The following is a 24,249-nucleotide window of genomic DNA, read 5'->3' on the forward strand; positions in this document are numbered from 1 at the left end:
AGGATTGGGCTCATGGACGTCCAAGGAACGGACCGGGTGTCATGAGGAGGCATGAGAGAATTCTGCCCCAACAATATGTGGATGACCATAGGGTTATGGAATGGAGTCCAACAGTGGTAGCCGTCCCGTGAGGATTTTCATTCCTAGGTTGCGAAGGATACTGAACCGAGTTGGTTGGTGCCATAGGGGATGTATCTGGACTTCATGTAGACATGTTACCTGTATGACCTTGCATTGGATTAGAAACCCCGACATGCGCCAGCACTCATTACCAATGGTCGTGGTGAGAGAGTGTTGACTTAACCCCAGCCATGGTTTGAGAGCTAGGTGTGGACCTTCCATTTTACCTAGGATCCCTATAGAGGTAACCAGTCCTTGCCGAATCAGAGTGACTAGACTTACCCAGAGGAGGGCTGGTGTATATCTTAAAGCATGTCAGCTGTTAGAGACTTGCATAGTTAGAATCATAGTATCATTCATACTTTGCACTCATTCATATCATTTATGCATTTATGATTTGTTGGATATTTGGATGGGAATTGTAATTGTTTTACTGAGTTCTCCAGAACTCACTCCTTTATTTGTATATATTTCATTAGCCTACGCACATGGAGGAAATGTGTTGGAAGATGGATTGGTTTCCTATGAAGGAACCTTCCCGTATGAAGAAGATGTAGCACCAACAATGGGAAATGGAGATAGCCTGTGCGGGAGCTCTTGCGAGTGCATGGAATGCGCTTATCACACCCATTAATGGATAGAGAATAAAAGTGGTTAGACAGTTCGCTCAACGAATGGAGAAGAATTGGAGGACCCTTTTCTAGAGATTCATGAAAAACATTACTTAGCCTTGGAAAAGGAAACTGAAAAGAAAATAATTTAACTCTTTTTGATTGCTTCCACTGAACTCGTATTCATTTTGATTTATTATTCTTTCATTGATTATTTTATTGGAGTATTTGGACTCCTGTAATCCTTTAATTCATTAATTGAACTATTATTGCTTTTGATTGTCTTTATTTGTATTTATTATTGTTGATAGACTATAAAACCTTGGATCCTGTGACGGATCACTCCCACAGGTTATCGGGTGGGTAACCGAGACCGGCGGGTGGGGTGTGACACTTGGCCACTGTCTTTGCTATTAAGGGTCTTGACGATTTGCATTATTTTCTTGGTATCGAAGCACATCGTACACATGAGGGCTTGTTACTTTCTCAACACAAGTATGTTACTGATCTTTTAGTACATACTAAGATGAATGAAGCTAAATCAGTTGCAACTCCAATTGCTTTTGGACCTTTGTTATCTATCACGGATGGCACTCTTTTAAAGGATGGTACTGAGTATCATCATACTGTTGGAGCTTTGCACTATTTGGTTAATACTAGACTTGACATAGCTTTTGTTGTGAATCATGTTCCCAGTTCATGCACTCTCCCGCTAATTGCATTGGGGTGTTGTCAAGCGAATCCTTCGCTATCTTAGGGGAACTTCTACCCAGGGATTATATTTTTCCTTGACCTCATCTATGACTATGGCAGGGTATTCTGATGCAGGGTGGGCCGGTTGTCCTGATGATTGCCGCTCTACAACTGGTTTTTGTGTTTTCCTTGGTCATCATCTTATTTCTTTCTCGCAAGCAACGTACTATTTCTTGTTCCTCTGTTGAGGCTGAGTATCGTACTATTGTTGTTGTTGTTGTTGCTGAGATGCTTTGGATTTTCTCTCTATTTCAAGAGGTTGATGTCTTTCTTCCTACAACTCCCATTATTTGGTGTGACAATATTGGGGCTACTTACATGACTGTCAATGCCATTTTTCATGCTCGTACGAAGCATGTTGAAATTGATTTTCATTTTGTCTGGGATCTTGTGGCCACACGATAGTTTTCTGTACGCTTTGTTTCTTTGGTTGATTAGTTGGCAAACTTACTTACCAAGAGTTTATCTTGTCCACGATTTTTCTCGATTCAGGACAAGCTTACGGTCATGGATCCATTGCGCTTGAGGGGGTGTGTTAAGGATACATAGTCAAAATATAGTTAGTGTATTGCTTACTATAGTTAGTTTTATGCTGAGACCTACAGTTACTTCTTACATTGTATAATTTTCTATAAATACTCTTTGTACAATACTTCCATATTAATTAAATACATCTTACACTTACTACAGACATCTTCTCTCCAGTGGTGGTTGATGTTTTAGATCAACGCCTCTTTGTTCTAATAAATTGGAATGGAGTTACAGTGGGAGTTTCAGTTTCATGCTGATTGCCTTCGAGCTACGTGTAGGCAGCTATGGATGGATCTTGTTACTCTTCCTATGTCTGTAATGCCATGGGTAGTTGGGTGATTTTAATTACTCATTATGCATCAGAAAGAAGAGGCCCTGGCATATTTAATTTAGGGGCAGCAGTTGACTTTCAAGCGATGGTTGATGTTTGCAATCTCTTAGAGGTAGGATCGTCTAGAAGACTGTTTACCTAGACCAATAATTAAAGGAGGGGGCATGTTCAACCAATACTTGATAGGAGCTTCTGTAACTTAAGTGGCTGAATTTTCTTTTGCGAAGTTAGCCAGTTAGTTCCTCCTTCCCAGGCATTTGATCACAACCCAATCTTCTTATCTGCTGACAAAGGTGAACACCACAAATAGGAGCTAATGAACAGACCTACGATACTGTAGAAAGACATCACAATCCCTTGTGGAAAAAAAAATCATTTGCTGAGATGGAAATAAGGATATCAGATTCCTACCAAGATAACTGGAAGTTCCAACCAATAAGAATCCCAATGAACCTAAAAAAAAGCGTTAAACTAACATCCCTTTTTGTTTCAATAATTTCTTAATAATAGATCACAATTTCAAAGTGGTTGTACAAGGTGCTTGGCTGACTCCTATGGAAGGGGATCCCATTTTTATTCTATACTAGAAATTGAAGAAGCTGAAATTTGTACTGAAAGGGTGGGCTACAAATACTTTTCTTTTATGAATTTAATAAAGCTGAAAAAGACCTTCATGAAATACAGGTGAAGATCGATCAAAATGGTATGTCTAATGAATTTTTTGATTAGGAGGCAGTTGCAAAAACCAAACTCTTAAATGCAGCGAAGTGGCATGACAATTTGCTTCAGCAAAAAGCGAAAGTCCGATGGCTAAAAGATGGTGATAAAAACTCTAAATTTTTCCATTTGACAACTATGATCACAGAAGCGAAAACTCAATTAGATCTCTTAAGCAAGAAGATGGTTCTTGGATAGCAGGGCAGACCCAACTAAAAGAACATGTTGCTGAATTTATTGAGTCTTTTCACAAATCGGAAGAGTATGTGGATCATCTTGACTTACTTGAGGTAATCCCCAAAACTTTATCTGTTTCTGATCAGGTGTTTCTGTAATCAAACCCTTTAGTGGATGAAATATGTGTGGGATTTAGATCAAAAAATTCTCCAGGACCTGATGGCTTCCCTGGGAGTTTTTTTTGAGAATGTTGGGATGTAGTGAATCATTACTTTTGTTCTGCTATCCAAGATTTTTTTCAAAAGAGGAAGATCCCAAAAGGAATCAACAATTGGTTTGTTACTCTCATACCCAAAAGGAGGGAGGCAATAACCTTAGATAAGTTTAGACCTATATATATAGGGAATTTTTTTCTATAAAGTATTATAAAAAATTATGACTTTGAAGCTAAGTACCTTGCTACCCCTACTTATCTCTGAAGAACAAGGTGCTTTTCAGAAAATGAAGATAATTTTTGAAAATATTTCTATCACCTTTGAACTATCTAACATGTTATTTTCAACAGTTAGAGGGGGTGGAATGGGTCTGAAACTAGAAATTAAGAAGGCTTATGACTACTTATCTTGGAAGTTTTTGTTTGATGTTTTGTCGCATTTTGGATTTTCAATTCATTGGCAAGGACGGATTCGTGAGTTATTGATATCTATTAGAATTTTTGTACTTGTTAATTTTGATCTTGTAGGCTTCTTTGGGGTTGAGCGTGGACTTAGACAAGGTGATCCAGTCTCTCCTCTTCTGTTTCTTCTTGCGGAAGAAGTCCTATGTAGGGCGTTAACTGCTATGGTGAGGGAGGGTAGATGGTGTTCTTTGCCAGGTCCTAGAGGAGCTATTGTTCCTTCTCACTTATTGTATGTAAATGACATCTTCATTTCTGGGAATGCATAACTGAACTATGTCAAAAATTTACTCTTGTTTTTAGAAAAGTATCAAGTATTTTCAGGTCAACATATTAGCCTGGACAAGAGTAAGTTGTTTCTAGGGAAGGTTCTTCCTTATAGGAAACAAAAAATTGTTGATGTGCTAAAATTTCCTATTGCAAAACTCCCTATTAGATATCTTGGTGTAGAAATCTTCAAAAGTAGGGTTAGTCGTGATAAGGTGCTACCCATTCTTGATAAGATAATAAATCACCTTTAGGGTTGGAAGGGGAAGTTGCTTTCTCAAGTAAGAAGGGTAGAATTGATTTGGTCAGTCACTGCAAGCATATCTATTCACAATTTTCTGTTTACTGGTGGCCCAGTAGTATAATTAGAATTGCAAAAAGGTGGATGAGGAATATCTTATGGTCTAGTGACATGGAATCAGTCAAACCAATTACAGTAAAATGGGAGATTGCCTGCAAATCGAAATTAAAAGGTGGTTTGGGCATTCGGCGTTTGAAAGAAGTAAAATTTGCATGCTTATCCAAGCTAGCTTGGTTCATAAAACATAATAAATCTTTCCTGATGAATTTCTTATGAAACAGGTTTGTAGATGCTTGTAGGAATCTCAAAAATTCTGTATCTGGATCTTCCATGCATCTTGGGAGTTCTTATGAAAGTATGGAACTTTGTGAAAGAAAAGGAGCGGTGGGCAATAGGGGATGGAAGAAGTATACATTTCTGGACTGATAGATGGCTAGGACCTTTCTCCATTGCAGCTGGTTTGGGTTTGGATAAGATGTTCAGTCCTTGTTCTTCATCAAAAATTAATGAATATACTGAGGATTCGCATTAGCTCCTTTCTCTTGCTTAATCCCCTACTTTGCAATAGGGGATGGAAGAAGTATACATTTCTGGACTGATAGATGGCTAGGACCTTTCTCCATTGCAGCTGGTTTGGGTTTGGATAAGATGTTCAGTCGTTGTTCTTCATCAAAAATTAATGAATATACTAAGGATTCGCATTAGCTCCTTTCTCTTGCTTAATCCCCTACTTTGCAAGAGGGGTATTCCAGTTGATCCAGAAAGTCCCTCTCCCTTCCTTGTCACAGGAAAATGTGTGCCACTGGGAAGGAACCCTAAATGGAGAGTTCTCGTTGAAATCAGCTTGGGATTTGAGTAGGAAAAGAGCAGCAAAGGTGGGTTGGAATTCATTTATCTGGGATGCACAGTTGCTACCGAGACTGTCCATTTTTGGTCGGAAACTGATCCATGTGATGATTGTTGTTTATGACTTGGTGAAACCAAGGGAGTGAGATAAGCTTCACGATGTGACTTATATGGAATGGCAAATGAAAGATCTAACTCATCTTTTCTTATTTTTCCTGTTTATACGTCAATGTTGGATACGATGGCTTCATCCTTTGACATTATCCTAGAGGATAAGAATTCAATTCAAGAGGCTATGGGGTGATGGCTAAATCAGTCCAAAAAATGTGAATTCGGAATTGCATGGTTGATGGTTTCATTTTGATTCCATATTACATATGGCTGGTGCAAAATCTAAAACACTTTGAGGAATCTCAGTGTTCACCAGATTGGGTAATGTTTCAAGTTTTTAGGGACATGGGGCAAGATACTTACACTCTTATTGGTAGGGAAATGACTCAAGGTATGCTCATAAAATTTCATTCTTTGGGTCTGAATTTTTGAACCAGCAGCATCTCTACTCCCTAAGAGATTTTCTGGAATCCTCCTTCACATGGTTGGGTAAAGCTAAATATTGATGGTAGCTAGTTAGGCAACCCAGTAAGGGAAGGGGCAAGAGGATTTTTAGGGATCATCCAGTGCTATGGTTTTTTAAGGTATTTTTGAATATTCAGTCAAATTTTAAAGCAGAATTTGAAGCTCTTTTACATGGTTTAGAGTAGGCCCGTACTCTGAAATTTCCACTTCTTTGGGTGGAATGCAACTCCACTGTAGTTGTATTTTTGGTACAGTAGCAATGCATTCCATGGTGGGTTTTTCAAAGATGGAGAGGTGTTAAGGCATTCTTGAACTCAACCCATTGGAAATCTTTGATTGCTACAGACAAACGAACACTGCAGCTGGTTCAGTAGCAAGACTAGAAGTTTCTAATACTAATTCACCTTCATCAGCCATGATTAAGAGTGAATTAGATTGGGATGCCTCTGAGCCTCCTCAGTATCGTTTTAAATAACGAGTGAGCACAAGTTTAAATCTTGAGGTTCCTGTGAGATTGGGTGTATTTGGGGCAACAATTTTTGCAGGATTGAGTGTTTGAGGTTGTGAGCAACCTGTGTAATATTGTATGACCGTAATTTTTTTTTTCCTTTAATACAAATGACTTTTTAGCCAAAAAAAAAAAAAAAAAGGACACAATATTTGTGGAGTGGTTATTTATCTATTTATTTATTTATTGGGTACACTCTAGAGTAGCAGTTATACACTAGTGTGAGTGAGAGAGAGAAAGAGAGAGATATTCTCCTCATACTTTTTGCACCACATGATAGGAATAGCACCCACATGGGGTCCCATCTCTGATTCATTTTGGCAGCACTCAGAGGTGGGTTCTCCTATCATGTGATGAAGAAGTGTGAGGGGAGCACATACCTCTACCCGTCTTCAAGACTCTCACTTCAGTACGCACCTTTCATGAATTGAGCATAACAAGCCTCAATAAGCTACCTGAAATTCTGAGTTAATGCAACTATGAAGGACATCGATGATGAAGGCACAGTTTCGCATGGATGCTCAAATTTTGAGGTATTGATTCCATGGATGTCTGAGCATGAAGCAACCATGAGCAGGTTCCCATATGGAAAAATTGGCCTATAAAAAATATAACTCTTGAGGCATAGGATTTAGGAGAGATGATAAGCAATACTTGTGATATTTTGATTCTGTCTACGTACAAAAGATTCTTCTGCACCTTTTGAATTTAGCACACATTTGTATGCCAATAGGGTTTTGTGGTTTTTATTCTGATTGTCAACCTTGCCATTGTTGTTCTTCTTGAATGACTCTGCGACACAGCCTTTCATATTGGAAAATTCGAAGTAGAATAAGATTTCATTCTATAGAAGTATAATATTATTAATCATCCATCACTTTCTGAGGTTGAAAAATAAAATATCCTTGTGTGTCTCTTCTCTATCATTTGAGTTTTAATCTTTTGTTCAGAATGAAAAGTGTAGAGAAATGAATTGCATACCTTTATTGATTTATGAGACTGTATTTATAACAACTATAAGTGCAAGTATACTGCCTATACTAACATACACCTGAATGTACAATACTACCCTTAACACACCCCGTCAAGCGAAACGGGGTAGACACCGTAAGCTTGTCCTGAAGAGCAGGAAACCGAACCCGAGGCAAGCCCTTGGTGAGAAGATCAGCAAGTTGATCAATAGTACGAACATAGTGAACAACAAGCTGACGCGAAGAAACAAGATCGCGGACAAAATGAAAATCAATCTCAACATGTTTTGTCCGAGCGTGAAAAATAGGATTTGAAGTCATGTAGGTAGCACCGATGTTATCACACCATATCATAGGAGCAGTGGGAAGAAATGCACCAATCTCTCCTAATAGGGAGCGAATCCGCAAGAGTTCCATAGCAACAGATGCAATAGTACGATACTCAACTTCCGTGGAAGAACGTGAAACAATGCACTACTTGCGAGAACTCCAGGAGATGAGATGATTACCAAGAAAAACACTAAATCCAGTAGTAGAACGTTGATCATCAAGACATCGAGCCCAATCAGCATTAGAGTACCCAGTAAGAGGCATAGAAGATTGGCGGGAAAAGAAGAGACCCATATCAATAGTACCACGCAAATAGCGCAAAATCCGCTTGACAACACTCCAATGAGTGTCAATGGGAGAATGCATAAACTGAGCAACAAGACTAACCGAATAACCAATATATGGGCGCGTGGTAGCCAACTACTGCAGAGCACCAACAATATGGCAATATTCAGTACCATCAGGTAAAGGGGAAACATCCAAAAGAGAAAGAGTGACACCATAAGCAAAAGGGGTAGCAATAGGCTTGGCCGTGCTCATCTTGGCATGATCCAATAAATTAGTGACATACTTTTTTTAAGATAAAACAAACCCTCAGCAGAACAACTTCAATCCCCAAAAACTAATGAAGATCCCCTAAATCTTTGATAGAAATATCATCCAAGCTATTACCCGTGACGAGAATATCATCAACGTAGATCAACACATACAAAGTAACCGAAGATTTTGTATAATAATACAAAGAAGTATCAGTTTGAGAACCAACAAAGCCATGAGATGTGAGGAAAGTAGTAAGTTTTGTGTACCAGGCATGGGGTGCCTGTTTCAAACCATATAAAGACTTCCGAAGATGGCAAACATGATGAGAGAAAGTAGGATCAACAAAGCCAGAGGGTTGCTCCCTAAAGACATTTTCTTCAAGATCCCCATGTAGAAAAGCATTAGAAACATCCAATTGTCTAATGGACCAATTGTTGGAAATAGCAATGGATAATATGAGACAAATAGTTGTATGTTTAACAACAGGACTATAAGTATCTCTAAAATCAAAAATAGGACATTAATGGAACCCTTTAGCTACCAAACGGGCTTTATAGCGCTCTACGGACTCATCGGGTTTCCTTTTAATCTGAAAAACCCACTTAGATCCAATCACATTTTGGGTTGGAATAGAAGGAACTAAAACCCATGTCCCATTTTGAATTAAAGCATTGATTCCCTCTTGCATAGTGGTCCTCCAATATTCAAAATGATATGCTTGCGTATAAGTAGTAGGCCCACTTGTATCTTCACAAGAAGCTAGAAGATTCAAAGTAAGACGTGGTTTTAAAGAACCAATACGGGAGCGTGTAACCATGGGATGATGACTAGCAACATTAGAAATACTTGTGTGAGCGATGGAGGGTACAACGCACAGAGTAGAAGAAGAAGTACATTGTTCACTACCCGACGCTATGCACAATGTAGGAGCCGTTACTAAAGTTGACGTTGTACCACAACTTGGATTACGTGGCAGCTCAGAAGTGGGCTCAGGTAAAACAATTGAGGAAGGCCCACGATGTAAAGAATTGGGACATGAAACAGAGTTGGTTTGAGGCCCAACCAACGAACCTGGTGATGTCTCACTTAAAAGTGGCCCAGCTAGAAAACCTAAAGTAGGCCCATTAGCAAGAGCCAGTGATCCAATAGGGGATAAGGAGTTTTCATTAATTGTTGTTGTAGGCCCATGAGTGCCATTACAAGAAGGCTTTACAATTGAAGTATTAGCTAAAGGTACATATGGATTAAGCATAGGAATCCAAGTTTCAAAAGAGACCATAGAAGATGCATTTACAATACCATCTAATGGAAATTGTGATTCCACAAAAACAACATGCCGTAAGATATAAGACTTCCGGAAAGAACTGCATCAACAACTCACATACAAAGACTCCGCTATATGCGTGTTGTTAATCCGCTGTATGCGTGGTAATCAGAAGGTAACCGGAAATCTGTTGTAAGCATACCATGAGACCAGCGATTCATCCCTTCCAGCCTCCAATGCGAGGACAGAATCCCCGTTTACTTCCTTCATCTACGCAGGGTGCTAGCTCTTCTCACATGCCACAAAAAACTGGGAGGAACTTCATACCTGAAACGTTAGAGGAAGACAACTCATCAGATGATGAAGTTACGTTGCAGGACAAAGGTGCAGACCAGAAACAAGCAAAAAATGAGACGACGCTGGTAGGTTGGATTCTGGAAGGCAAGCCATATCGGAAACAAGCAGTGGAAGGACTGTTGAAAGCCTGGAATCCTCAGTTCCCAGTGGAGATAACCTATATGAAAGAGCGACAGTATATGTGTCAGTTTCATCATGAAATGGATATGAGAAATGTAATCATGGAAGGACCCTGGACAGTTTCAGGTAATCTTTTGTTGCTGGAGAGATGGAACGAAGAGCAAAGATGGGCTTTCACTCACTGTGAGATTTGGGCACAGCTTTATGGCATTCCGAAAGATATAGATGATATGGAGAACCTTATGACGATGGCAAGAAAGATTGGAACACCTTCAAAAATCATATACATCGAAGGTATACAGTTCGGTGACCGATTAAACTATGTCAGGGTAAGGACTCAGGCGGATGTTCGGAAACCCCTCCGTTTCACTATAAAGGCGAAAAGAGAATCTGGAAGTGTGATACAAGTAGCGATCAAGTTTGAAAGGCTGCCATTATTTTGTTACTATTGTGCTATTATGGGTCATGAGGTAGAGAGGTGTACAAAACACTTTGAGGACATGAGAGAGCATCAACTCACGCATGGCTGCAGGATAGTGAATGAATGTGCTTTAGCTCCCCGGTGCAAATGGGGTCCCAACCAGAAAGGTTATACTCCGGATGGGCGATTGATTCATGAGGCCAGGGTGATCATGGCATCTGGGAAGAATATCGGCAGCGAAGGCAGTCAGGAGCAAGCTTCGGTAGAAGCTGTTTCACCGGTGGGCTGCCCTACCGGAGGAAGAGAAGATAGAAGATCTGATGTGACAACTCGGGTAGGTGAGCTACAGGTGCTGCAGATGTCAGATGCATAGGCTGAAATGACAAGCTACACACCTAATGCAGAAGGAAATTGCCAAAATGATGAATCCACTCAAAGGACCTCTCCCAACACAGTTCAAAAGCTCTTCTTTGTACCTGAGGAACATAGAGATCAGAGCTCCACTCTGAACATCTTTGCACCGTTTCAAAGCTACCTTTTGCAAAACCCACAGAGTTCTGAGACGTTTCTGTCGATGCTACAGCAAATGGCAAACTTCACCTTGACAGGAGGCAGCCAACCAAACACTACCAACACCTATGCATTGAGCTGCCCAAATCCTAGCAACCCCATCAAAGGTACAACCCTACCGTTACAAACCGTGATGGCTAACAGCCAACGGTCCAATGCTTCTAATAACATCAACCACAACCTAACTGAGGCTACCCAAACCAATCCCGGTTCAGCTAACTTGCCCACCCACACCCAAAGCCCATGGGCTGAAATCCAAGATGATAAAAGAAGTGCCATGGTTCAATATGAATCAAATTTGCCTTCAGCCCAAATAAACACCAAAGTCTCTATGGCCCAGAACAGTTTGGAGAATCCATACAAAAATCTAGTCTTCACTCAAACCCATTTAGTTTCTCCAACACAGAGAACTATACCTGAGCAACCTAAACAGCCACACACCACAATATCATCTTCCTTGCTGCAGCCCAATTATCCGATGGATGCTCAAACATCACACAACCCAAATCTTCGATCCAAACGAAGTCTGAAGCAAACTCCAACGCAGAAACGTGGTCAAGAAGGTGGTAAACTGCAGCTGGTACTCAATGTATCCGAAGCTTCCAAACCTGCAAAAAAAGCAAGGGGAAGACCTCGTAAGATGATGGCTGCTTCAAAGGCTAAAGATTTATTGGAAGAAGGTCTGATGCAAGGGAATTATGAGAAGCATTTTTTAGCTTCGGACCCGTGGTGACCGGGAGGGGAACAGTCCCACGGGCAGAAATGAAGTTATTAAGTTGGAACTGCCGTGGATTGGGGAATCCACGGACAGTTTGAGTGTTAAGGTCCTTGATGAGGACTAACAAACCCGACATGGCTTTTGTAATGGAATCAAAGTGTGATGATGGGAAGATTAAAAAAATTCAGAAGTCATTGAAATGGGATAACAGAGTTTCTGTAGAGGCTGTAGGAAAATCTGGGGAACGGTTCTATTCTGGCAAAACACTGTTACAGTGTCAATACTGCATACTGACAAGAATTTGATCGATTGTAAAGTGATGCTGCAAAGTGGGAAGTCATTTTTACTTACCTGTGTATATGGAGAACCCGTGAGGGAGAAGAGGCAAGAGGTTTGGGACAAATTGAGCTTGATGGGGAGAGGAAGGGCAGATGAATGGTGTTGCATTGGAGATTTCAACTCTCATATCAACTAGTTCGAAAAATCTGGAGGCAATAAGGAGGGTAAAAGGGATATGGCAGCATTTCGTGGGTTGATGGATGCTTGTAAGTTTATGGATCTCGGAGCCAATGGATCAGTCTACACATGGAGTAATCGCAGGAGGGCAGAGGAAATTATTAAAGTGCGGTTGGATAGAGCAATGGGGAATGCGGCGTGGAGGATTGAATTTGAAAATGCAGCTGTCTTTGTAAAGGAAGCCCTTGCATCGGATCATAATCCTATTGTGCTAGATACGGAGGGTGGAACAGCAAAGGGACCTAGACCATTTAGATTTGAAGCAGTCTGGCTGCGGCACCCATAATGTAGAGAGGTCGTTAAGTATGCATGGAAGGCAAAGCAGGTTGGTTCATCAAGTTTGGTTTTAGACAAGAAAATGAGAAGATGCAGGAAGGAGTTGAAGCAATGGAATTGGGAATCCTTTGGACACATACAAAAGAAGATCTCCAAACTGAAACAAGAATTACTAGATATGCAATCCCTGCCTTTTGACCAGGTTCTAACTCAAAGGGAGAGAGAGGTGCAGCTAGCTCTTGAAGAAGAATTGGAGAGGGAAGAAATCTTATGGCGCCAAAAGTCTCGGATTGAGTGGCTGCGTGAAGGGGACAGAAACTCAGCTTTTTTTCATGCAACTACTATACAGAGAAGACAAAAGAATAGAATATTAAAGCTGAGACTGGCCAATGGGGAATGGTCCCAATCAAGTGAAGAGGTGTCTACTGATTTGCTCCATCATTTTAAAGAAGCAGTCACGTCAGAGGGAGTAACACAAGAGGCAATGGGGAGGGCTCTTGCATGTGTTGATAGGGTTGTTTCAGAGGAAACTAATGAAGCATTGGAAGTAATCCCAACTGAGGAAGAGGTATCTGCAGCACTTAAAGAGATGGGTCCTCTTAAGGCACCGGGTCCAGATGGCTTCCCGCCGACTTTTTTTCAAAATTTTTGGCAGATAACTAAACATGAAATTATGGAAGTGGTGGTGGATTACTTCAAGACGGGGGTGCTTGGTTCAGAACTTAATCGTACTTTCATATGTTTGATCCCAAAAAATCCAAATCCAGAGCAAGCGGAGCACTTCAGGCCTATTAGTTTGTGCGGGGTCGTCGTCAAATTGATTTCTAAGGTCATGGCCAATAGACTGAAGGAAACACTAAAAGGTATTATATCTCCTTCTCAGTCTGCTTTTGTACCTGATAGATTAATCTCTGACAATATAATTGCAGCTCATGAGCTTTTTCATTACATTAAGCGTCGTAAAAAAGGGAAAAAAAATTCCTAGCACTCAAGTTAGATATGAAAAAAGCATATGACATATTGGAATGGCCTTTCATTAGTGCTACATTGCTTAAGTTGGGGTTCTCTCAGAAGTGGACTGATTTGGTTATGGGGTGCATAACTTCAGTATCCTACTCCTTATTGGTGAATGGATCTGATAGTGGATCATTTATGCCCACCAGGGGTATTAGACAAGGGGATCCCCTTTCTCCATATCTCTTTATTCTTTGTTCCCAGGTGTTTTCGGCCATCATCCAGAAAGCTGAAACAGAACACTTAACAAGAGGAATTAGCATCAAGAATCGGACCCAACCAATCTCACATCTGCTTTTTGCCGATGATTGCATCCTCTTTTCGGAAGCCAATCTGAACAAAATTTGCATGCTAAAGCCGTGCTTAGAGTACTACTGTCAAGCTAGTGGTCAGGCTTTAAATCTCAAAAAGTCTAACTTGACTTTCAGCCCGAACACTCCAAGGAAATTCAAAGCTTGGTTTTCTAGAGTATTGAAGGTGAAGTATGGCGAGGGGCCAGGGAAATATTTGGGTCTTCCCACAGAATTCGGATTGTCAAAAAAGGAGGTCTTTAAGGAGGTAACTCAGAAAACCTGCAACAGAATTAAAGGCTAGAAAAACTCTCTATGTCCACTTATAGCGCTTCACATTTTTCTCTCCCCGCGTCTCATCATGATGAAGTGAGAAAAGCCATGGCTAATTGTATTTGGGGGCAAAAGGATGAAGAAAACAGAATTCATTGGGTGTCATGGACTAGACTATGTAGATCTAAAGAGGATGGTGGCCTAGGTCTACGTGATCCTCAACTACACAATAGAGCTCTTCTTAGTAAGATGGCATGGAAACTTTGGGCTAACCCGGAATCACTATGGGCACAATTTATGAAAGACATATACTTTCCTAAATGTTCATTCATGGAAGCTAAACCAGGAAATTGTCCTTCATGGGCTTGGAGGAGTATCCTTATCGGTCGTAATGTGTTACAAGATGGGTTAATCTGGCAACTGGGGAAAGGAAACAAAGTTCCAATCTGGGGTGCCAACTGGATTCCTTCTTTACCGCAGTTTAGGATTTCAACGCCCAAGCCTACAAGGTGTGATATTAAATTTGTTGATGAGATCATTGACCCAGTGACTAAAACGTGGAAAACATCACTAATGCAAGAGCTTTTCAGCCCGATTGAAGTTGAGGCCATCCAAAAAATTATTTTGCCGTTGAATGCTTGTGAGGATAGGATGGTTTGGGGTGCAGCTAAGAATGGAGTTTTTTCTACCCGATCAGCATATCATCTCCTTCTTAATCGTAGAGATGCTCAAATGGCATATATGCCTTCATCCTCAAGGCGACACAGGTGGGAGAGTATCAAGAAGGGGGAATGGAAGAGACTTTGGAAATGCAACACATTGCCTAAAATTCGAAATTTCATGTGGAGAGTCTGTGCAGAAGGTATTGCTTCAGCAGAAAATCTATTGAGAAGGCAGATCAAGGTGGAACCATTATGCAAATGGTGCGGTCAAGTAGAGGAAACAAGCAGCCATGTATTGTTTCAATGCCACTTCTCTAGAGCAGTCTGGGTGGGTAGCGGTCTGGAGTTTCTATTACAAACAACAACTGAAATATCTCTACCAGGAATATTGGAGGCTTGGAAAACTCTTCATTTTACATCTAAGCAGCACAGTAAAGAAATCTTATGTCAATTCTCCTTTGTATGCTGGCACCTTTGGTTACACAGAAATGATCTACAGTTTAATGGAGAAAAGAAGACACCGCTGGAAGTTGTAGTAAAAGCGGAGAAGGCCTTCCATGAATTCTGGATTTGTAATGGAGGAGCTGCAAAGAATTGCTTGAACACTAACCAAGAAGCTGTAGAACCAACTCAAGATTTGGAAATGTGCTCTATTTACTGTAATACTGCAGGTTGTCCAGAATTGGGGGTAGGAGGTGCTGGTTTTGGAGTTTGGAACATGGGCGAACTAAGAGCAGCCTGTTCTACACCCCGCTCATTGCCATCTATATTTGCCGGTGAAGCTTTAGCAATTAGGGAGGCATTGTGCTGGGCTAAGGAAAATCGGTGGATTAAGGTTAACATCTATACTGACTGTCTAGGCCTTCAGCAATATCTGGCCGGCATCAGTATTGATCCACCCCCCTTGACAGCTGCTACCGTACTTGAAGATGTATTGTCTTTGAAAGACAGTTTTACTTCTTGTAGGTTCCTTTTTATTTCAAGAGATGGGAATGAATGTTCCCATTCTCTTGCTCGGAGGGCTTTGGCCGTTTCTAGGCGGACCTTTTGGCCTATTTCCTCTCCAGAAGCTGGGGTTTTTCTTGTCCAGCCTTCTGAGTCTTTTCCTAGTTTTCTGGAATGAAACGATTTTCACCAAAAAAAAAAAAAAAAGATATAAGACTTCCCAGTGATAGTTTCAAAGCACAAATAACCTTTGTATGAAGCAGGGTATCTTAAAAATACACAAGGTTGAGATTTGGGATGAAGCTTGGAGCTAGCATATGGGCGCAACCAAGGATAGCAAAGACATCCAAAAACTTTGAGCAAACCATATTCAGGTGACATCCTAAAAAGAACTTCAAAAGGAGATTTGTTATCAAGGGCAGCAAGAGGAAGCCTGTTCATTAGATAGACTGCAGTTTTCACAGCAGCAGTCCAAAATGTCTATGGCAAATGAGCCTGAAACATCATTGCAAGTGCTGATTCAAGAATATGACAATGTTTTCGTTCAGCGATTCCATTTTAGGGTGGTGTGTATGGACACGAAATTCTGTGAGTAACACCAACAGTAGCCTAAAACTGAAATAACTTGCTAAATTCTGTACCCCCATCAGTTTGCAGCACACAAATTTTAGAAGAAAATTAATTTTCAACTAAATTCTTGAACATTTTGTTGAAGACCTCAAACAAATTAGACTTTAATTTCAGTGGATACATCCAAGTGTATTTGGTAAATTCATCAACAAAAACCACATAATATCAAAATCCATCATAGGACACAAACAGAGCAGGCCCCCACAAATCAGAATAAATAACATCTAAAGGACCTCTACTGGTTGTTGTGGAAGAAACAAAAGGAAGCTTATGACTTTTAGAACACTGACAAGCATTACAAGAAGAAAAAGAACCAAAATTCTTCAAACCTATAAAATGCAAATTGCCAAAGTTCTCTGAGAAGCTGGGTGACCAAGGCGCCTGTGCCAATCAACTGTGGAGACAGAAAAGGCAACTGAAGCAGCCGAAGGAAGAGACTTTGAAGCAGCAGAAGTATCCAAACTATCAAGTGTATCCGAACCTTCAAGTGTAGTATTTGACTTCAGAAAATCAACAAAATACAAGCCATTAGAATTCTGTCCTTTGACCAGCACCGGATGAGTATGTCGATCCTTTGTCAGAAATTCATTGGCAAGAAACATAAAATAAACATCATTATCTTCAACAAATCGAGAAATGGAAAGACGATTACACCTAATCTTTGGAACACAGAGAACAGGTGCTAAACGAAACTCATATGAATTAGCTTGAACAACCAAAGAACCAATATGAGAAATCGACAGAGCAAAACCATTACCAATAATAATACCTTGTGTACCTGTATACGGTTCTTGCACAGCGAGATGAGCCAAATTTGAGATAATGTGACTATTAGAACCTGAATCAAGCACCCACTGTGTAGGAGAACAAGAATGCAAAGAAGATACAGCAGAATAACAAACCATCTTACCAACATAAGCATGATTAAAACGCTGAGGACACTGTGCACATAGATGTCCTTCGGTTTTGCACAACTGACAGAGTACACGAGATTCATTCAAAAAAGAATTTGACCCCGAAGAAGAGAAGCCATGTCCAGAAAGATTAGTAACATCATGCAACTCTTGATTAGCAGTAACAGAACTAGAAGGCCGAAACCGAGGTGAATATCTAGAAGCAATAACAGAAGCACCACGCCCATTGTAACGTCGATTCCAGGGCCGTCTTCAAGAACCACCACGCCCATGCAAAGTATTTTCTTGATTAAAGCGGGAGAAACCAGAAAATTGTCAGCAATCTTGAGAATTTCTCATAGCAAAATTTGCAGTGAGAATCGAAGAAGAGGCTTTAGATGCAAAAACTTGCATATGACTTTCTTGAGTAAGGAGTAAACCTTGCAACTCTATGAACAAAATAGGATCAGCACGTACCAAAACAGAGGTAGAGAAATCCCGAAATTGCTCACCAAGACCTCTCAAGGTATTAAGAACTAGATCCTCATCATAAATTGGGTTATTTGTAGCAGCTAACTCATCAGAGATAGAAAGAACTTCAAGAATATAGTCTAAAATTGAAGAGAAACCTCTCTGGATCCGAAATAGACGATTCTTGAGTTCAAGAACTCTGGATTGAGAACTCAGTGCAAACACTCAATTCAGAATTTTCCAAGCCTGCGTTGAAGTTCTTGCAGAGACAACATGCGGACAGAGGAGATTAACCAGCGGATCGACAGAGGAGATTAACCAACTTAATATCAACTGATCCTGATGATCTCAAGCAACAGAAGGTGAAATCGCAGGAAAATAACCACTCGAGAATGAAGGAATCATTGATTCTGCAGGTCTGGAGTTAGAACCATCAACAAACCCCATTAGATCATAACCACGAAGAAGAGGCACAAACTGCGCCCTCCATAACAGAAAATTTGTAGTAAGCTTGATCGGAAGTGCTGCGGCAACATTTAAAGAAACTAGAGAAGCCGCCAGAGTTGCAGGAGGATTGGGCGGAACAGCCAAAGATGGTGGCGGAACAAACGATGATGACGGCGGAGAGGCCATAACGAACCTGGGGCTCGCGAGAGCAGAGCGTTATTTGCTCAATGATACCATATAGAGAAATGAATTGCATACCTTTATTGATTTATGAGACTGCATTTATAACAACTATAAGTGAAAGTATACTGCCTACACTAACGTACACCTGAATGTACAATACTACCCTTAACAAAAAGGTTGTTTTCATTAAGAAGAAAACTCACTGTCCAAGGAATTGTCAAGGCTTTCCATATTACGAATGATAAGGAGATGAAGTTCCTCGCCAGCCCAAACGGGACAAATAAGGATGCTGGTGAGCATGCAGATAAGAATCCCCATAGCAACGGTGGCAACTCACAGATAGCTCATCTCAAACAATTGTAAATTTCGAAATCTAGATACCACAATCAAGCTGTAGGTGAGGATAAAGATCATAGCAGCATAATCTAATCGAAGTTTTACGGTTGGAATGTATCTTGTGAAAGTCACAATTGTAGCTGAGAACAAAACAAAGAAGCCATGAACTTACAAGTTAGTTCCTAGCTAGAAGCTATTTCCCAATGTGGTAGCTAGGTTTTGTAAATCAATGGAATCTCACAGACCTGCAAGGAAGACCGTAGCTCCAAGAATTACAAGCTCAAAGGGTTCGCCACACTCGACAGCAATTTAGTGGATAACAATGGCTAGTGTTCCAGCAAGAATAGCTCCTAATATTCTGTTTAGGCATTTGTATATTGTTCCTCCTGTAACAAACAATGCTATAGAACGGTTTATATAAGTGTGTAGTCAGATTGTTTATCAAAAAATCACGAGGAATTATGGTGTTGCAAGGTTGCTTTAGCGGTAATGACAAACACATTTTAGTGAAGAAGTTGTGGGTTTGACCCTTGCTAATAGTATATGTAATATGCTCAGCCCTATAAATAAAAAGCACCCTTATACCACTAAATATTTATTTAATATTATACCAAGTACATGAATTCATGTGAAGCACTGAGATGGAATCCATCAAGGTGAGCTTCACACTCACGGAGATCATTGTGAAATTTGGGATTTTTGCATTAGGGTTTTGGGTAAGAACTCTTGTCACCTCCATTTGGCAATTGGTTGAGAGGTCTTCATTCTCTTCTTCTACATAGTATAAAGTTCTTCTTTGCTTGTAATGTAGCCCACCGTATTTGTGTATGAATCACGTTAAATTTCTGTGTTCCTTCGTTTTGGTTTTGCTTTCCATTTTTGATTTTCTTTGTATACGTTATAACCAGATTCAATTTTTTGAGGTTTCATCGAAATTTTATTCAAAGAAACAAATTAAAACAAAATAATAGCTTAAACATAGAATTTAGGGTTGTTAAAACAAGAATTTGAGGGTCTTGAATTGTGTTACCTCCAGTGTATTCATAGGCTACCACTACTGTCATGATTGCCCATATTGCATTCGTTTGTCCAACACCATCATATATAGGTCTCACAAAATATACCAATGAAACTCAAAAGAGTGCGACGGCAACCTTGAAGGAATGCATGACTTTCTTAGGATCTTCAACCCCCATTCTCCATGCTTTCTTGAAGAACCTTCCAACTTTGGAATTCAACTCAAAAAGCCAACCCAGGAACCATAACCAAGTTCTGCGAATGGAGCCAGATTCTGAAACCAGGACCTTTGAAGATCCACTTTTTGTCTGAACTCTCCACTGTAACCCCCCCCCCCCCCCCCAGCTTCCATCTTGAACTAAGAGCTCTCCCACAATGATCAAACAAACCTCCCAAAAAGAGAGGAGCTTTGCAAGATGGATGGGTGAATACCAATCTGGAATCTCCTTGTGGATTTCGCTCCAACTTACAGAAAGAAAGCTATTGAAGAACTGAGCTCACATGCTTATAGGGGAAGATCAATGTATGGTTGATGCAAAATATTTATAGATGGGACTTGGCTAAGGGTAACGTATGTTCTCACTTCTCACACCTATTCAGGTGATTACTTTATTTTATATTATTATTTTTTTTTTTTGGTAAGAAGTTTCATTAATTCTAGGCAAAGACCGAGGTTGGAGAGCATAACCAAGGAGAGGAAAGAGGCCAACCTATCGAGCCCATAATCAACATTGCCTTCCGGGCTAGGACATGAGCAATTACATTGCAAGACCTAGGAATTACATCAAACTTACAATCCAAAAAATAGGATTTTAATTTGTTGATATCCGTCATGATAGGAACCAGATCCAAATTTACTGATGTTATCTGCTGCTGTATGAGTCAGATCAAATCTGCGCTGTCGGATTGGAATATTACTTTATCAACACATTCTCCCAAAGAGTCCAACATAGCTGATCTTAGAGATAATGCTTCACCAACAATTACGGACCCAAAAGTCTCATGTTTTGAAACTGCCTTAATGAGAAGCCCATCAGCATTATATAAAGCATAACCCAAGCCCATTTGTTTTGTGGTAAGCTTAAAATCAGCGTCACACTTTACAAGATGCCAATCTGCTGGAACAGGAACCATCGGATTTACCTTGGCTTTGAGATTCGCGATTTGTGCATTTGCCTTTACCTCAAATCCGTTCATCGTCCAGAACTCTTCATGGTGAACAACTGCTCTAGTGGCGACATCCATTGGAGATCTATTTCCCATCTTAAACAGAGTATCATTTCTCGCAAGTCATAGTTCCCAAATGAGAAAGAAGTTGAGGCTGATGAACTTTCGTGCTTCCCATTTATCTGTTGGCATACTCTTTCTGAGGCCTTCAAGCTAGTCCGCAAGATGAAGTTGATTATGCATCGATGGTCGAAACACAACAAGGCAAAGGAACCAAACCCTTCTAGCAAAATCGCAATCAAAGCATAGATGACCTGCAGTTTCTTCTGTATCACAACCTCTTGGACATGTATATTCGCCTCTTATCTGTCTTCGTCTGAGATTTTCGCCGGTTTGAATACCTTCAACACAAATACGCCAAAGTGATGAATCTTGGGTAATGTATAAGCCTTCCAGATCATGTTCCAAATCCCACTTCTTATGCTTTTCCACCATGGATGACAAGAGGTAGTTGACTGTTGTTGTTCTTCAGCTATATTTTTGTTGATCAATGCATGATATGTAGATTTAACTGAAAAGTTTCCTTTTTTGTTAGCTCCCCATATCAGCTCATCTTCTGTGGGGAAGAGACCAAGTTGAATTTTTCTAATCACCACTACTTCACTAGGATGAAATAATGTGTTTATCAGATCTATGTTCTAGCTTCTACTATGTGGGTCGATGAGATCTGCAACCCACCTAAGATTATAGGTGCTTGGTTTTAAAGACTTAATTTTGCCATCAAGTGAATTTGGCAGCCAGTGGTCCTCCCAGATCTTAATATTGTTGACCAGACCAATCTTCCACCGTAGCTGCTCTTCTAGTATTTTTTTTCCCTCCATAATGCTTCGCCAAGCCCAGCTTGGGCTTTGCCCCATTGTTGCATCAAGGAAGTTTCTTCTAGGGAAATAGATGGCTTTTGTGAAGTGAGCCCACAACGAATTTGGTTCACTCCAGAGTCTATACACTACCTTTGTAAGAAGTGCTGGATTTTGCCTTTGGTTATCCCGAAGACCAAGACCCCCTGACTCTTTTGACATACAAATCCTTTTCCAGCTAACCCAGTGGGTTTTCGTCTTGCCTCCATAGTTACCCTAGTAAAATTTTGCAGAATTTTTCTTCAGATCTGCGTGGATGCTCTTTGGTACCTTGATATGTGCCCACACGAATTGGGGGAGAGCCATCGCCACTGATTTGAGTAGGACTTCTTTACCTACAGGTGACAATAATTTCACTTTCCATCCTTCAGATTTTCGATGAACCTTTTCTGTAAGGAAGCCGAAAGTAGTGGCTTTGGATACTCCAATTTCCGGTGGTAATCCAAGGTACTTTGTTGGTTCTTTCATATATGATACTTTCAGTATCCTTGAAAACCAGCACTTGAAATGCATTGGTGTATTTGGGATGAAAACCACGCTCGACTTGTCCATATTTATTACTTGACCACTGCCTCTGCAATAGCTATGTAGGATGGATTTGAAATTTTGTACCATCGAGCTCCCTAGATTTAATTTAGAAAAGAGCAGAGTGTCATCTGCAGATAGCAAATGAGAGATGGAGGGGGCTCTATATTAAACTTAGATGCCTTTAATTCGACCAGCTTGCTCCTCTTTGTTGATAAGGGCACTGAAGCCCTGTGCACACAAAATGAATTAAGCAAGGAACATAGGATCAACTTGTCGGATGCCTCTTGTTGGGATAATAGGGCTACTAATGTTTCCATTGATTAGCAATTTATATGAGACAGAAGTGACACAGCTCATAACCAAGGAGATCCAAGAGGGATGAAATCCCAATTTGACCAACATTGCTTCCAGGTATGGCCACTCAACTCTATCATAAGCCTTTTTCATGTCTAATTTGAGTCCCAAAATTTTTTTCTTGCCCTTCTTTCTCTTCTTGATGTAGTAAATAACTCATGTGCCATGAATATGTTATCCGATATTTGCCTTGAGGGTATAAATGCTGATTGAAATGGGCTGATGAGAGCTGGCAGGAATTCTTGGAGTCTTTGAGCAATAATTTTTTAAATCACTTTTGAGGCCACTCCTCCAAGACTTATTGGTCTAAACTTTTCAGCAGAGTCAGGACATGGCACTTTGGGGATAAGACATATGTATGAGGCATTGATTTTGGGCTCCATTGTACCTGTAGAAAACACTCAAGAACGCAGTTAGTTAAAGATTGGCCTATGGCTTCCCATAGGTGTTGGAAGAAGATGGGAGGTAGGGCATTAGGTCCAGGGGCTTTTAAGCGGCTCATGGCAAAAAGGGCTGACTTGATTTCTTCAAGGGATGGAGGGGCACAAAATTTGAGATTCATTTCATGTGTTACTGGTTGAGTAGCATAAATGATTTTTGACATCTCTCCAGGGTCAATAGGCTCAGATGTAAAAGTGTGGACAACATGGGAAGTGATAATGCTTTTGATTTCTGATTTCTTTGTTGTCCATTCTCCATTTGAGTTTTTGAGTTTCAGGATCTTATTGATTTTTCTCCTCTGCAGAGTGGTTGCATGGAAAAAGGAAGTATTACTATCACCCTCTTTAAGCCATGAGATCTTAGAATTTTGCAGCCACAAGTGCTCTTCTTTAGTCAATTCCTTCATCAACAAATCAGTTAATAAATTAATTTTTTTCTTGAGAAAACACAGCCTCCGGTAACCTCTGTTCCATTACTAAATCAAGTAATCAACAGTGAATTTTTTGATGTTATGTTGGATGTTCCCAAAGGTGTTTTTGTTCCACTTGCTAAAAGTAGACTGAGTTTCTCTCATCTTTTTATTCATCTGTGAAGCAGCAAAACCATCATGATTTTTACCCCATATATCTGATGTCATGGTTTTATTTTCAAGATGACTAATCCAGGCATACTCAAATCTAAAAGGCCACTTTCCTTTGGTAGTACCACCAACAAAATCCAGAAGCAATGGTGCATGATCAGAGCCAATGATGGGTTGAACAAATAAGGCAGTTTCAGGGTATAAATGTCTCCACTATAGATTACATAATCCTCTATCAAGCCTAATACGAATTGTATCCTTTCTTGTTCTCTTATTTGTCCAGGTATAACTTGCACCTTTATATCCTAAATCTAAGAAGTCACATGTATTTAGCAACACTTTAAATCTGGCACAGTCATAGGTAAACTTTCTGGATCCTCCTACTTTTTCTCTCCATCCCAAGTGTGCATTAAAATCTCCAATACACATCCTTGGCTCTGATCTAGATTCAACAATTTTTCAAGTCTCTCCCAGGTATGATGTCTATTCTTTTTGAGAGGATCTCCATATATAAAGAAAGCATAGAAGGGGGGAGTCATCCAAGATTGTGATAGATGTATCCAACATTCTATTATCTGCTGATAAAATTGTAACTTTCAGATGT

The 24,249-nt window shown here is 40.2% G+C and overlaps 1 pseudogene; it reads right to left on the reverse strand.

Moving 5' to 3' along the window:
• Window positions 1–6,857: 6,857 nt before the first annotated feature.
• Window positions 6,858–20,921, reverse strand: LOC149023664 (aluminum-activated malate transporter 10-like; annotated as a pseudogene).
• Between the last annotated feature and the right edge of the window lie 3,328 nt (window positions 20,922–24,249).

Source organism: Hakea prostrata, chromosome 2 (genome assembly GCF_041222555.1).
Source record: "Hakea prostrata isolate BN-2017 chromosome 2, UWA_Hpros_2, whole genome shotgun sequence".
Lineage (NCBI taxonomy): Eukaryota > Viridiplantae > Streptophyta > Magnoliopsida > Proteales > Proteaceae > Hakea > Hakea prostrata.